The sequence below is a fragment of the Acinonyx jubatus genome, chromosome B4, assembly GCF_027475565.1.
Source record: "Acinonyx jubatus isolate Ajub_Pintada_27869175 chromosome B4, VMU_Ajub_asm_v1.0, whole genome shotgun sequence".
Taxonomy (NCBI): Eukaryota; Metazoa; Chordata; class Mammalia; order Carnivora; family Felidae; genus Acinonyx; species Acinonyx jubatus.
The window spans coordinates 44,980,130-44,995,296 of NC_069387.1; the positions used below are offsets into that span (position 1 = coordinate 44,980,130).

The 15,167-nt window shown below is 45.8% G+C and overlaps 1 long non-coding RNA gene across 1 annotated transcript in view; it reads right to left on the reverse strand.

Annotated features, from left to right (window-relative positions):
* Positions 1-1,051: 1,051 nt before the first annotated feature.
* The window catches only part of LOC113592971 (uncharacterized), a 40,655-nt gene continuing 26,539 nt past the window's right edge, over positions 1,052-15,167 (reverse strand). The window contains exon 4 of the long non-coding RNA XR_008300120.1: positions 1,052-1,580. This is a non-coding gene — a long non-coding RNA (uncharacterized LOC113592971). The remainder of the gene's footprint in view (positions 1,581-15,167) is intronic.

Below are 15,167 nucleotides of genomic sequence, written 5' to 3' on the forward strand. Positions count from 1 at the left end.
CTGGGACCGCGGGCATCCACATTCATTTCCTGCCTGCCCGTCCCCACGTGCAATGGCTCCTGAAAAAGGGGAATCAATTGCGGCTCAGAATCCTTTTGATAGCTGAGAACACTTGGATCCCCATCCTAGGCAGCAAGGCTGTGACCGTTCTCCTGCCATCCCTGCTCCATTTCAGCCAAGCCAGCAGGCCAGGGGGGACGTGAGCAGCCAACAGCCAAAGCAATCAGCAAAAGAGATGATGTGCCTTTAAGATGAAGGTGGCGGGCAACCATCCATCTTCCCTAAACACAGACTTGCCTTGTTCTTCCATTTCTGGCTGAGTGATAAAAACGTTAAATGTCATTTCCTGTATCAGTGGTTAACCACTAGATGCTGGATCAGAGATTTACCAGAAGTGCTGAAGTTAAGGAAAAAAAAAAAAAAAACCCTGCTGTTTTCAATAACCCTTTCTTGCACCCGGTGGGAACTATTTAACCTTTTGGGGGGAGGGGGAGGGGCATGAGGCGTGCTACTGGATCTCGCCCGAGCAATAAATTTAGGATTCGATTTGCCAAAGCCTTTCTTATGCTCCATCCAGGAAGTAAGGAGAGGGAGGCAGAATTTCACCATCCTGCCTCTGTCCCCAGTGAATGAGTGTGTATGTGCAGGAAAGGCAGGTGAAGACAGAAGTGAAAGTCTGCCACGTTCCTCTTTGCCCACCATTGTCTCAGGCTACCCACGGTCATTTGGTTTTATTGACCCAACATTTTCATAGAAGACTGTGGTTCTGACTATTTTGTTTCCCCAGCTTCCTGTAGCAGTAAGTGTCCTCCGGTGCCAAGGAGCATACTGGGGGGACGCAGGACTCTCGAAGAGCTTCTGTGTATGAGCAGCCATGGTCTGAGGCACAGAGAGCCCAGCTCGATCCTTTGCTGTGTCTTCTTGGATTTCTCCATTCAATTAAGAGCCCAGGAAAGTAAAGTGGGGGAGGTTTGGCTCAGCCCCCACGGAGAGGTGACTGGACCAGCTGCAGCCCACCCATGCTTTGCTCGAAGCCCCTCCCGTCTGCCCTGCACTTTCTCCCCTGGGGTGGGCTCGATGGGCACAACACCACCCAAAGCCACCCTAGCTCCTCCCTGCTGCCTCCCAGGCTCCATACACCCCTATCAGGGCAGATAAGACTTCAGAGCTACATTGTGTTCTAGCAATTGCATTTCCTACCCGATGCTGCCTAGAACATTCTGTGTACAGACCAAGCACTCCTAGCACTTCACGTGCATCTTGGATGAGTGAGACAGTCCCAGTTTGCCTGGGACTAAAGGGACTGGTAGTGGGTGGGATGTTTTTTATTAAAAGTGGGAAAGTCCCTGGCAGACCAGAATGAGAATTAGTAACCCTAATAGAAGTGTGTGACAGGTAAATCCTCCTACTTCAAAAACTGAAGCTGAAGTTGACAGAGGATGCAGCCAGGTCAAGTTGAAGAGGGTGTGATGCAATGTAAAGTATCTGTCTGGGAGAAAGGAAATCATCACTGCTCTCCCACCTCTCCCAGTGCGTATCAGAAGCCACCTTCTGCTAAGTCAGCCGTTAGCAGTGGAAATCTGAAATCAAAGAATTGGAAGGGAAAAGATTATGGGAAATAATATATTCCACCATATTCCTCCTCACAGTCCCAGGTAATAGCACCAAAAGCCTCCCAGGTGCCCAAGATAAAAAAATCTTGAGTGTCGGGGAACCTGGGTGGCTCCATTGGTTAAGCCTCCAACTCTTGATTTCCGTTCAGGTCATGATCTCATGGTTCATGAGTTCAAGCCCCTCGTTGGGCTCTACACTGACAGCACTGAGCCTGCTTGGGATCTCTCTCCCATTCTCTCTGCCCCTCCTCCGTTTGTGCACACTCTCCTCTCTCTCTCTCTCTCTCTCAAAACAAATCAACAATAAAACAAAATCTCGAGTGCTGAACACCTCTCTCCCTCAGTCCCACTCTCTGTTTTCTCAGCAAGCCCTGACTTTCCTGCCCCTGTTATGTCCTCTGCACTCCCCTTGCCGCTCCCTGAACTCAGCTTCTCCACGACCCTTAGCTCACCCCTCCATCCCCTCTGGCCTCAATTTCCTCTGCCCCCTGACCTATTATTAAATAATGCCTCCTCTTTTAAAGCTCAAATTCAAGAAACATTTACTGAGTGCCTGGATTAGAAGGCTGCCATCGATGCCACTTATCTTGATTTCATATGACTTTGGACAACATTTCTTATGGGTACCTCTTTGAATGAGATCGTCTGAGATGACTTCTTGACTGAGAAAACCCCCCTGACATTTCCAGGCAAAGCTGAGCACTTCCTCCCAATGTCCTGGATCATATTGCCCTTCAGCCCTCATCATATGGCTGTGATTACTGGCTTGCCCACTAGCTGTGAGCCCCTGGTGTCTTATTTATCTTGTTTCCCTAGGGTTGATCCCAGACCTTGATAGATAGCAGCCATTAAATAAATACAGAAAATGAGATAGTGTTGAGGTAAGAAGAGGAAATATTGGCTGGGTGCTATGATACTCAGATGGGTCTATAGCCTCTTGAACATATAAAATTCAAAGGCTGTTGATTACAGTTAGATCAACCTGGTAGTATATTAAAGAAACGAAGGTCTCTGCCCCGGGCTCCATTCTAATCAACATTTTTATAAACATCCTGGATGAAGATATAAAAGGGACATAAAACAGATTTGCAGAAGAACCAAAGCCAGGAGGTATCACTAATATGTAGGATGTTAGAATTAATGTTGCAAAATTATCTTGGCCTACCGGATCAATAGACCAAAACTAAGAAGATAAAAATTTACACTAATAGATGTAAATGCTATTTTACACCACTCACTAGGTGAGATCTGGTTTAACAGCAGTTCACATGAAAAAACTATAGCGATTCTCACAGTCTTTGAGCTTGCAGAGAATCCAGAGACTATCCAGTACAGAGGATGCCAAGCTTTTAAAAATAATAGAACATTTTCATCAATGAGAGTTTTACACAGAGGCCAAGTGAAGACATTTTGGTAGTGCTCTGTGTAGGAGTAGAGGCAAAGGGTCTGATGAGTCAGCACCCCCTCCTGGCAATTCACCCCTAAGGCACCTTCCCAAGCTCCTGGCGCTCTTCGGAGCACTGGTTGAAAACAGCAGATCTGATTCAGTCTCTTTGCTCTACCGAGTCTATACAGCCAGTTAGTGTCAGAAGCCCTTCAATCCCTCAGCCAGCTTTGTTTTTGTTTGTTTGATTTGGTTTGTTTTTATTTATTGTTCTTGTCCCTCCCTGGCACTGTATTATACATTAGACTGTTTATACAGCACCTGCTCCCTCACTAGGGTGCGGTTTCCTGTGTTGTTCATTGTTATACCCCTAGTGCATGGTACATGATGGAAGCTCAGTAAACATTTGGTGGGAAAATTAATGAAAGAACTGGAAAGAATGCAGATGTCTTGACTCCCAACCCAGGATTGCTCTTCTAGTAGTGACACTGTCTCAAACAACACCAACACAAGCCAAGGGCACATTAGGCTGCATTAGAAGAAGATTGTTGTCAGAGCACCCGGGTGGCTCAGTCAGTTCAGCATCTGACTCTTGATCTCAGCCCGGGTCTTGATCTCAGCATCATGAGTTCAAGCCCTGCATTGGGCTCCATGTTGGGCTCTGCACTGGGCTTGAAGCCTACTTTAAAAAAAAAAAATGTTATCCTAAATAAGGATGAAATGGTTCCACTGTATTCTGCATTGTTCAAGCCATATCTAGAATATTCTGTTAAGTTCCAAAGGGTACATTAAAGAAAAACAGAAAGGAAAGCAAATGTGGCAGGGGTGGGATATAAATCATATTTGGGTTTTTTTTTGTTTTTTTAATTTTTTTTAATGTTTATTTGTTTTTGAGAGACAGAGACAGAACGCGAACAGGGGAGGAACAGAGAGAGAGGGAGACACAGAATCCGAAGCAGGCTCCAGGCTCTGAGCTGTCAGCACTGAGCCCGATGTGGGGCTCGAACCCACAAACTGCGAGATCATGACCTGAGCCGAAGTCGGACGCTTAACCGACTGAGCCACCCAAGTGCCCCTAAATCATATTTGTAAGGGCTAACTTTGTGCCAGACATATTATATATTTATTGCATTTCATCAGTACAATCCTGCTATAAAGTAATGTATTCCTTTTATATCTGAAGAAACTGAGACAACAGGGAATTTAAATAACTTCTCCAAAGTCACACAGCTAAATGCCCAGAATTCAAACCGCTGGCAAACTTGTGTTCCTCCTGCAACACGAAGATGCCTCTTGGAAGGGGGTCCCCAAATGGACAAGCCAAGTGTGGAGGATCCTGGCAAATAAGATGTCCAGCTGGAGAAATCCAGGCATATGTGACAGGCTGGGTCAGGGATGAGGAGGCCATGACAGAAGTCAAAACAGAGAGAGAAGGGCACTTTTTGAGGGGGGAGGTCTTGAGACTCAGTGTCACCTGTCAGATGAGGTGGAGGAGAGATTCCTGGATGGAAAATCGGTCCAAACGGCTCTGAAAACTGTGTGTTTGGGACAGGCTGCTACTTCGGGGTGGTGACGGTGCCCTGTGCCCATCAGGCACACTTGCACAGTCCCTCTCTCTCAATGTCTTATGTGCAGTAGATAAAGAGAAAATGCCGAGCTATTTTTTGTGGCTGTTAATTTCCCTTGACAAAGGGAACCGAGCAGCAGCAGGGTAGTAAGAGCTGCCCCCAAGCTGTAGCTGGAATCATTTCCACAAGTGCTCGGCTTCTATGGTGAAACATACAAACAGCCCCAAGTGGAGTGGCTTGTCCTGCGGTAAAACAGGCACCAGGCGCAGAACACAGTCAATGAACGCAGGGCAGTGGGAACCAAGGAGCAAGGCTGGGGTCCGAGCCTGGGAAAAGTTGGGCCACGGGACGCTTCTCGCTGCAGGGGCAGAGCCTACTCCAGTGCTCCTCTCCAGGCTGTGGGACTACACCTCCCCAGACTCATGTCTCCCGATCGGGCCTACCACATGAAGGCAAAGAGGAGGAGAGGGAACTCAGGAGAAAATGGCCTTTCCTGGGTGCCCGTGTGGCTCAGTCAGTTAAGTGTCTGATTCTCGATCTCGGCTCAGGTCATGATCTCACAACTTGTGAGTTCGAGCCTCACATCAGGCTCTGCACTAACAGTGCAGAACCTGCTTGGGATTCTCTCCCTCCCTCCGTCTCTCCCTTGCTTGTGTGCTCTCTCTCTCTCTCTCTCTCTCTCTCTCTCAAAAATAGTAAACTTAAAAAAAACACAAAGGGAAATGCAATACTATACCATGCCGACTCAACTTTCAGTGGATCAAAATATAAGCCTGATGACTAAGAAATGGTTTTCTGTTCCATGTCCAATGTCACCTGCCTCTCATTCTTCCCTGTCCCCCTATCTTTTATGCAAGCCCAGGGTTTTGAGCCACAGCCTCCTCGAAGACTGCTTCCCTTGGGCTGAATCCAATCCCAATAGCAAGTGGTAGGAACAGATGGAGAATTCATAAGGAGAAGCATTGCTGAAGTGGGGCAGGGGGGCAGTGGGGAGACTCCAAATGCAAATGTAGAATCCTATCTAGAATGTGAGAGCTGCAAGGACCTTCCAGAGTCATCTAGTCCAGGGACTGGCAAGCTTTTTCTGCAAAGGGACAGTGAGTAAAAACTTCGAGGGCCATGTGCGGTCTCTGTCACAAACTGCTTGACTCTGCCGTGAAGCACAAAAGCAGCCATAGGTGATGTGTACAAGAATGGACACGGCTGCGTCCTAACAAAACTTTATTTACAGACACCAAAACTTGGATTTCACCTCATTTTCACGTGTCATGGAAATGTTACTTTTTCATAATTTCCAATCATTTAAAGACGTAAAAGCCATTCTTAAGTTCGCCAGCTGTGCAAAAGCAGGCAGCGGGTCGGAGTTAGCCCTCGGACCAGCAGTGTGTTACTCCCTGGTCTAGTTCCATCCAGCACTTTCTGATACACGGCTGGCAGGGCAGCATAGGATGCGTATCCGTATATTTGATTCCCGTGTGGTGCTCTTTCCCCCTGCAAAGCCATGTTTTGGCTGCCCCCCACTCTCCTGAGCACTCACTTACCTCCACTGCTCAAGGACAGCAGCTGATCCAAACCTTGCCAACCATCACATCTGGTAGCCTGTCCCCTCCTGGGACGTTTCAGAACTGGCGTGCCCGGGCACCCTACCAGCTGGCGCTGCCCTCACCAGCAACCATCCCTCGGAGCAACCAGTTCTGATGTCACCAAAGGATAATGACTTCTGGGCAGGCAGAGTAGGAATGGAAGCAGATGAAGTGTCTATTTTCGTGCAGATGAAGTCGTGGGAGGGTAGGTGATTCATGTGCTGAGTGCGTTCTGAATAGCATGTTTCTACCATTTTCTGGAAGACAGAAAGTTAGCTTCCCCCTGGAGTGGTTGGGGAGAACTATGTTCGATGTTCGATGTTCGGGGTTTCCTTTTGAAAAGGAGGGTTTCGTTTGGTTTTTGGTAATGTTTGTTGTTTCATTGATTTCTAAGTGTTTGGGTTTTGTTGTGGTTTGTTTTAATGAAGAGTTGGAGGTGAAGGATCAGGCGAGAAAGGTTTGGGGGGTGGGGGAGAAAACACAGCCTGTATGCAGGGCCTCCAGGGTCTGAACATACAGGTAAGGTCATAGAGTCAGACACCTGGGACCTGCCACACACCAGATAGATGGCTTGGTTAGTAAATCAGCGACAGCTTGATATCTTGGTCTTGTGTGATTGCCATTCAAAGATTAGGAAGGGAAAGGGGAGAGTCCTGGCAAGGAGTTCCGAGCAGGCTTGGAGCCCTGGGCCTGATCCTGCCGTCGTATTGAAGAATGTGGCCCCTCTGCCCCTTAGCAGCTCCCTCTAGTCTCACCAGAGTAGTAGCCTGGAGCATAAGCCTGGTCACTGTCGAGCCCAAAGCAGAGCTCAGCATCAGTTTCCTCTGCTACAACAAATGAAGGGGCTGGATACCTTGCATCAGGGTATTAGGGCACTAGATCTTTTCAGGAAGCTCTAGGAGCCAGTTAGAAGTTGAATAGAAGCCACTCCAAAGGACCACACTGAACCCTGCACTCCTCTTAGCTGATAGCGTGCTGGTAACAGTTAAACAACCAGCTAGCCAGGAGGGAAAAAAGGCCCTGATTTGTAACACGTGCCAATTCCCATGATGTAAATACTCCCACCCCGGCCAATTTCAGGTTGCCAGTGTGATATCCACTGACTGGCAAAAGTCGGAAAAATTGACATTTTGTCTGTTGCATGTTAGGATGAGCCCAATCCAGTACTTCCCTGCCCTAAGCCCTTTGGAACTCAAGGAAAAAGCAGAAATCGGAACAGTCTGCCCAGGTATCAGAAAGAACTGTGAGCCTCTGTTGAAGTCACAGGCTCTCTGAGCCTGAAGCACATCACAGTCGAGAGAAGGTGGGGGAGGGGGAGGAGCAGGGGCTGGAGAACTGGAGGCATTAAAATGCCCACAGACACTGCAGAAAGGAGGGTGCAAGGGAATGGGGATAAACACTAGAATGGAGACACCAAACCTCTGTATGGTCCACACAAAAAACACAAAGCTGTGGGGCCTTTAGCCCCTCCTCTTCCGATATCCTGAGAATGTCCCTGTCCTCAGTCCATCACTTTCCAGGGAAAGTCTTACTAAAGGATGTTAGGAAGCAGCCAGCCTGTAGCCCTGAAAAGAGGTGCCCTGCCTTTAGAACATGCTAAGGGAGAAATGGTCACTGACATCAAAGAGTCTATTAGCTTAACACAGAGGGCGGTCCTGTCCACCCAGGTGGCACCACAGCCTGACTCATGCTGCCCCCCTACTGCTGCAAACTCCCCCAGCCCTGCTCCCAGCCTCCCTCTCTCCCCCCCTCTACATCCCACTGACTATACTTCTGGCTTGAGGGAGGAAAACTTCACCTCCTCCAACTCCTTAGATTTCCCTACCATCTACACAAACCCATTTGTTAAAAGGATATCTAAGGATTTGTGGATGCACGAAGGCCCCTTCCCTTGGGCAGTTTCGGCTTAGCAGGCATTCTGGGAAGAGGGCCAAGCAGTAACTCATGAAAGACTTCATTCTGTCTTCTGTTCTCCTCACCCGATGCCCAACACACACAAAGAGCCCCTTACTGCCAGCCTTACTGTCTCTTGCTTGCAGAACTTACTCACCTGTTCACCTGTTCAAAGACACTCCCACAATCCCCTGAGCTCGTCCACTCCCTTCCCTGGGAGACAGGCGCCTGGGTTCCATCCCTGTCTCTGTCACTAACTGCCATATCACTCAATTATCCTATTTTGACTACAGTTTCCTGATCTGTTACAGAAATGTGGTTCACCTTTAAAATAATAAAGTTCTGGGGCACCTGGGTGGCTCAGTCAGTTAAGCGTCCAACTTCAGCTCAGGTCATGATCTCTCAGTCCATGACTTCGAGCCCCACATCAGGCTCTATGCTGATAGCCCAGAGCCTGGAGCCTACTTTAGATTCTGTGTACCCCCCCACCCCCCGCTTCTCTCTCTTCCCCTCCCCCACTCATGCTCTGCCTTGTTCGGTCTCTCAAAAATAAATAAATATTTTAAAACATTAAAATAATAAAGTTCCATACAAGTTTTATAGAGAAATAAGATTTGTGTGGAACTTTAAAGATGACCAAGTACCTTTCACTTAATCATCACAGAAAGCATTAGGAGGAACATTAACAGAATGTTGTAATAAGCGACTTAGGTAGTAATATTAGATAATACTAGGAAACTGAGGCCAGAGAGAGGTTGGGAGATGTATCCAAGGTTACATGGATAGGAGAGAACACAGACTCAAGTTTGTTCCTCTGATGCCCAACAGCATGCAGGCCCCTAAGAGCAAAGGGCCACAGGCAGGGCTCCACATCAGAGCTCCACAGCTCTTCCCCTAGGTATGACACAGCTCTGTGGTCAACAGTCATGTCCCTTCAGTTCACCAGTTGAATCAGTTTGTATTCAGACTGATGCCCATCCCCTAGGTGACTAAGGGGAATATATGTAACATCAAAGAGAAAACTAGGGTTCATACTAAGAAAAGTTGGTGAGTGGGAGCAGTTTTCCTTCATGAGTTTTCCATCTTTTGTCCCCAATTCCATGTCTATTTTTGTAATCTAACCGTTTTTATTGTCTTGATATTATCCTGGCCTCTCCAAAAGAAAATACAGCTTCAAAGCTGTCTAGTAGGGGCGCCTGGGTGGCTCAGTTGGTTAAGCAACCCACTCTTGCTTCCAGCTCAAGTCATGATCTCATGGTTTGTGAGATCGAGTCCCATGTTGGGCTCTGCGCTGAGTGTGGAGCCTGCCTAGGATTCTCTCCCTCTCCCTCGCTCTCTGCCCCTGCCCCACTCACTCTCTCCCTCAAAATAAACAAAAAATAAACTTAAAAAAAAGCTGTATAGTATATTCCCTTCCCACCTCCTGCAATAAAACAGGGGCTGACACCCAGCACCCCACAGGAAGGCCCCCTTTTACTTGACATATAAATTTCCTTCACTTCTTTACCCATAGTTTTCATCTCTCTGTCCTATGCTGCCCTCTCTACCTCAGGGTAGACTTTTCCCCTGCCCTGGGCCCTTTACTTTTTATAAGCATTCTTTATCATTGTCTTTTGTGTGTCCTGCATGCCAGTCATGCCCCCGGCCACCCACCAAGGAGGTTAAGGTAAGAGAAAGAGCAAAAAGGACAAATTACTACCACTTCCATAGCACTTTATAATCACAGTGTCTTTCCAAAGCCCTCACTGAATTGAGAACAATTCAGTGAAGTAGGTATCGTTAGACTCATTTTGCAGATGAGGACACTGAGGCTCAAAGGCATTATAGAGTGTTCAGTTATTAGGTAGAAGAGCCAGAATAGGAATCCACATTCATCAGATTCCAAAGAGAGTTGAATGATCAGGATAAGAGTCTTCAGGAATATTTGCTTTTCAAAAGCAGTGTCTTCAAACCAGAGCGTAACAACACAGCCAACAGTGCAGGAAGGGGCCATAACTCACATTTGTTGATGCAATCATAAAAAGGTCCCAGTGGGTTTGAAATGTGGAGTCTCTTACTACCCCAACTAGACAGTCACCAGTTCTGCTGACCATAAAGCCAACCATAAATACAGATGGAGATGTCCCAATTCCAAAGGTCTGGGGACTGAAAAAGATGAAGTCCCCAAACTTAGAGAAATTCTGAGTCAGTTATTGGGGCACATAACCGTATGCCGAAGTCTCATCTTTCATCCAAATGACATAGGGAATTGAACAGAGTTGGAGATTCCCCCATACTGCCCAGACTCTGGGAATAACAACCATGCAATGCTTTCTAAAGTCCCCTATGGTCTGAGACCTGTGGTAGAGAACCTGATTTTCAATTTCCAACCTGATTTTCAGACCTTCCTGAAAATAAATAGCAAAAAGTATGAAGTCAGAGAAAGACAGATATCATATGATTTCACTCATATGTGGAATTTGAGAAACACAACAGATGAACTTAGGGGAAGGGAAGGAAAAATAAGATAAAAACAGAGAGGGAGGCAAACCATAAGAGTCTCTTAAATACCGAGAACAAACTGAGGGTTGATGGGGGTGGGGGCTCGGGGGTGTGGGGAAAATGGGTGATGGGCATTAAGGAGGGCACTTTTTGGGATGAGCACTAGGTGTTATATATAAGAGATGAATCACTAGGTTCTACTGCTGAAGCCAAGACTACATTGTATGTTAAATAACTTGAATTTAAATTAAAAATACATTAATTAAAAATAAAGGTAATACTCTGCCTAAAAAAAAAAGAAGTTTGAAGTTCAGACCATCAGATAAATCAGATTTATTTTAGAGACTTCATCAGTAAAAAAAGGGGTCAGGATACTATAAGAACTTTCTGGTGATTCCACTGGGCAGGTCACATCTAAAGACCTTGTTCAGAAATACATTATGATTCAATGAATGAGATTTGGTGAGGTATTAACCTTCTGGGTAGAGCCAATAACAGCTGATCATCATAAGATTTAAACCAAGAAAATATGAAATTGAACTATTATCAGAAAAGCTTGAGATATTTTCCTATGCTTTTCCTATAGAATAAAGACCTACAAAAGATGAAGCCCAAGAAATCATTGGAGTGTAATGTGAAGTCAAACATTCAGGTGTTGAGAATAAAACTGTAAGCAGCTGGTGAATTTTGTTGGAAAGGAGGGTAATCAAACCGCCGGGAACAGGTCATAAAAACATGGAGGTGGGACCAACTGGGCTGGCTCCAAAGGTGCAAAATGAAAGGTATGGTGGGTACCTCTGCTCAGATGGATTTAAGGAAGCTACCTGGGGCTTGAGGAGAAGGGAAAGAAGGGTAGTAGAGCTTCAGGGAGAAGCAGGGGAAATAAGGAAGACTGATTTCAGCTGTTGGCAACAAAAAAGTAAAAGGGAATCAATGAAAGAAGCCAGGGTGTGGTGACCAGTGCACTGAGGAGATACCTCGGAGAAGGCAGCTTCTGACGAGAAAAGGTACCTACATGGATAAGCTTGACTCCAGGGGAAAAGTTCTGTGAAGTGCATGGAAGAGGAACTAGGGAAGGGGGAACAGCCATTGGAAGTGATAGAGAAAGAGACTTGGCCAACTCATTGCTCATGATCCCAAGTCCTGGAGAAATGGGCAGGAAAAAAGGAAACAAAGGAAAAGAAATTTAAAAGAAGTTTTAAAAGACTCATTAAATTCACAAAAACAGGATAAAGAATAATTCAAAGTAGAAGCATGTAATTACCACTAAAAAGAAAGCAAGACTCAGCATTTAAAGGACTCTAGGGAAAGAGAAACTGGACATGAGTTTGGGCAAGAAGTAGTGTGAGTCTCACCTGTCTGGAGCAGATTATTCTCCAGGAACATGGAGAAACCTGGATATGTGAGTTTCCCTACCAGACAATTTTAAAAGTAAGATTTGTATTTATAGTTTACAATGGGAATTTTCCAAAGATTTCTGGCATCTGGATCTGATGATACATAATGATGCTTATGAATTGAAGAAACAAAACTATTCACTTCATGGATATGCATATCCCTCCCCCCAAAATAAATCCTTATAGCCCCAAAAAGAAATCTGAAAAAGAAAGCCATATATAAAAATGACCCCCTTCCAGCATGCTGAGCCCATAAAAATGACTCCCTTCCTAAATACCACAAGACGGGTATGGGTGGAAGGAGGGGGGAGAAAAGGAAGATTTTTCTTGATTCGTGAGAAAAAAAATGAAATGAGAGATCTAAAATAAGTGCCCCAACAAACAACCCAGCTTGTGAGAGCATAGAATTTCAAGGTGTTTATTTAAACACACACACCAACAGTTGGTTACACGGTCACCAAAATGGAAATGAGCCAGCAGAGTTGACATTATTTACGAACAAAAAAGAATAAAGGTTGTGACATGTCCCATGAATGATGCTCCTATTTTTATTTATGAAGGTAATAGCCAAAATTCCCTTCTCAAAAACTAGAAGTTTGGCAGAGGTATAAAGAAAGGGGTAAACTCCTGATGGGACAAGAAGAGATTAAAAGCAAAAGAGGAGAGATCAAGGGGAGGGCAGGCCTCTGATCTTCCCAGGATGGCAGTGGTGGGTGGGTTAGAAAATGATATGAGGAAGTGTCAAGGAAAGTAGCCCTGAAATCAAAGGTTTTAAAGAGAAAACCAGAATCCCTCAAGTAGAAGAGGGACCAGGATGAAGAAATTGGAATAGAAATGATGGAATTTAAAGTATCATAGAAAGGCTTCTAGAAGAGCTTGTACAGAGAAGGAAAGGAGGGGAAAAGAGAGCAAAAATAAAGAAATTGCATACAAAATTCTAGAGTGTGCTAGAAATGCAAGGAAAAAAAGAATAATGGTAAAAAGGAGTGGATAGATTTTAATGGCATGATTGAAATGGATAATAAAAGGGATCTTTATGGAACTGTTTCCAGGAGAAGAAAGGTATAGAGAGAAGAGAAAAGGCAGTGGGCTAATCCCAGTGTGCTAAGAACAATAAAGGAATGCATGAATCATCAGCCAAAACCCGGTATCCACAGAAAAGCACATTCGAGCTGCATGTGGAGAAGCAGGAGGCAGGGCTCTGGGGCCTCCCCCTGACATCTACGGACTTCAGCTCCCCCCCTACCCCCAGCCCCCCTTGAGCACCTGTTTTCAATGGCGTGACAGGGGAAAGGGTGGAAAGATGAATGAAATAAAACTCTTTTTTTTTTGTTGGCTCAGTCAACATTTGTGAAAAGATGTCTATGTGAAACCACAGTGCTTGAGACTGAGGAAATACAAAAATAAGTAAGAAACATTGTTAGATATTGTGACGTAAGTAGAAGCACAAAGGGAGAGTGATTATTACAAATGTTGAGTTTGCCAGATAAGGTAGAGCAAGGTTCAAAGCCACAAAAGTGAGAAACAAGGTGAAATACGGTAGAACTGAAGATAGGAACACAGATATTGCTGTATATTCTCTTTGAAGAGGAACAAGATGGAAAAGGGAAATGGGAACCAAAAAGAGGAAGTGATGTGGAGAACCCTGCAATGGAGCAAGAGCTCCACTGTGAGCACCACCCCTTTCTCAGGTGGTTCTGGTGTGATCCTGAGCGAAGTGCTTATGGACTCGGAGCCTGAGGTCCCTCCACTGTAAAACAGGCTAGGAATGTCTGCCTAACTACAGCGTGACTTGTGGCATCCTCATGACAGAGTAAGGGATATCACACTTACGTTCCCGCCATAAACAGCACCCTCCCACCATAAACAGCACCCTCCTGTCATAAACAACAATAAAAGTAGGGGATGCCTGGGTGGCTCAGTTGGTTGAGCAGCTCTTGATCTCAGCTCAGGTGATAATCTCACGGTGTGTGGGTTTGGCTCCGTGTTGGGCTCTGCACTGACAGCATGGAGCCTGCTTAGGAGTCTCTCTCTCCCTCTCTCTCCCTCTCTCTCTCTCTCTCTCTCTCTCTCTCTCTCTTTCGCAAAATAAATAGATAAACAGTTTAAAAATAATAAAATGAAACAAAATATACGAGACAACTGTTTTTCAGGTACCGAGCTACAGCTGCTGCAAGGATGGGCACCTTGTGAGAAGAAAAACAAAAGAGGTGAAATCCACATTCACCCTGGCCTTCTGTGTGGGGGCTTTCCAAACCACAGCACAGGGAGGTAGAACCCAAGCCAAGGCGAGAGAGAAAAGAAAAAAGACCAAACATGTGGGCTGCCCGAGGGGCTGACGTCAGCTGGGCAGAGTACTAGAGAGGAGAGCGATGCAACAGAGGAAAAAACCAGAAACCCACACAGGGACCACCTGAGTCTTTGGCCGCAAACAGAGCTCCACGCGTGCAGGGGGAAACACCAAGGCCCAGGGAAGAATAGGTACTGGGGAGCTGTGTTCTGACAGATTCCAGAGGTCACACAGTGGGAGAAACACTGATGTTCTCATTAGCCATAGTGGTGAGAACATGATGAACACTCTGGACATTTGGCTGCGATCCAAGAAAGGCCACACCTTAGTCGCCGCGTCACCTGCCCTGGAGAGGGGCTTCCCTGGGCCCACCGTAACAACGCCCAAGGCCGATGCTCAGCAATATCAAGCTGACCCACCAATAACCAGCTGCCTGCCAAGACAAACCCAACACTCTTGAAAGGAAGACAATAAAATGTCTAAGTTTGGACATGTAATAAAGAAGTATGACATGTCACAAGAAGGAAACACAGCAGTCGAGAGAAAGAGTCCCAGAGGCAATACAGATGGAATTAGCAGACCAGGACTGTGAAATGACAAAATGAATATGTTCAAGAATTTAAAGGGAAAGAGTGGACCTAAGGAATGAATAGATGGATAATCTTATCAGAGAACAGAAACTACGAAAGAGAACAAAACGGAAACTGTTGAACTTAATAACAGACAGTAACTGAAATCATTCACAATAGGCTTACCAGCCGATTGGATGCTGCACAAGTAAAAGATCAGTAAACTTGAAGACAGAATATTAGTGACTAGATTGAAGCACACAGAGAAAAAGAACTGGGGGGGGGGGGGGGAGAACAGAGCTTCAATTACACATGGGACAATATTAACCAATCTAACACATATATACCCGAGGTCTCAGAAGGAAAGCAAAGAAAAATCGGGGCAGAAG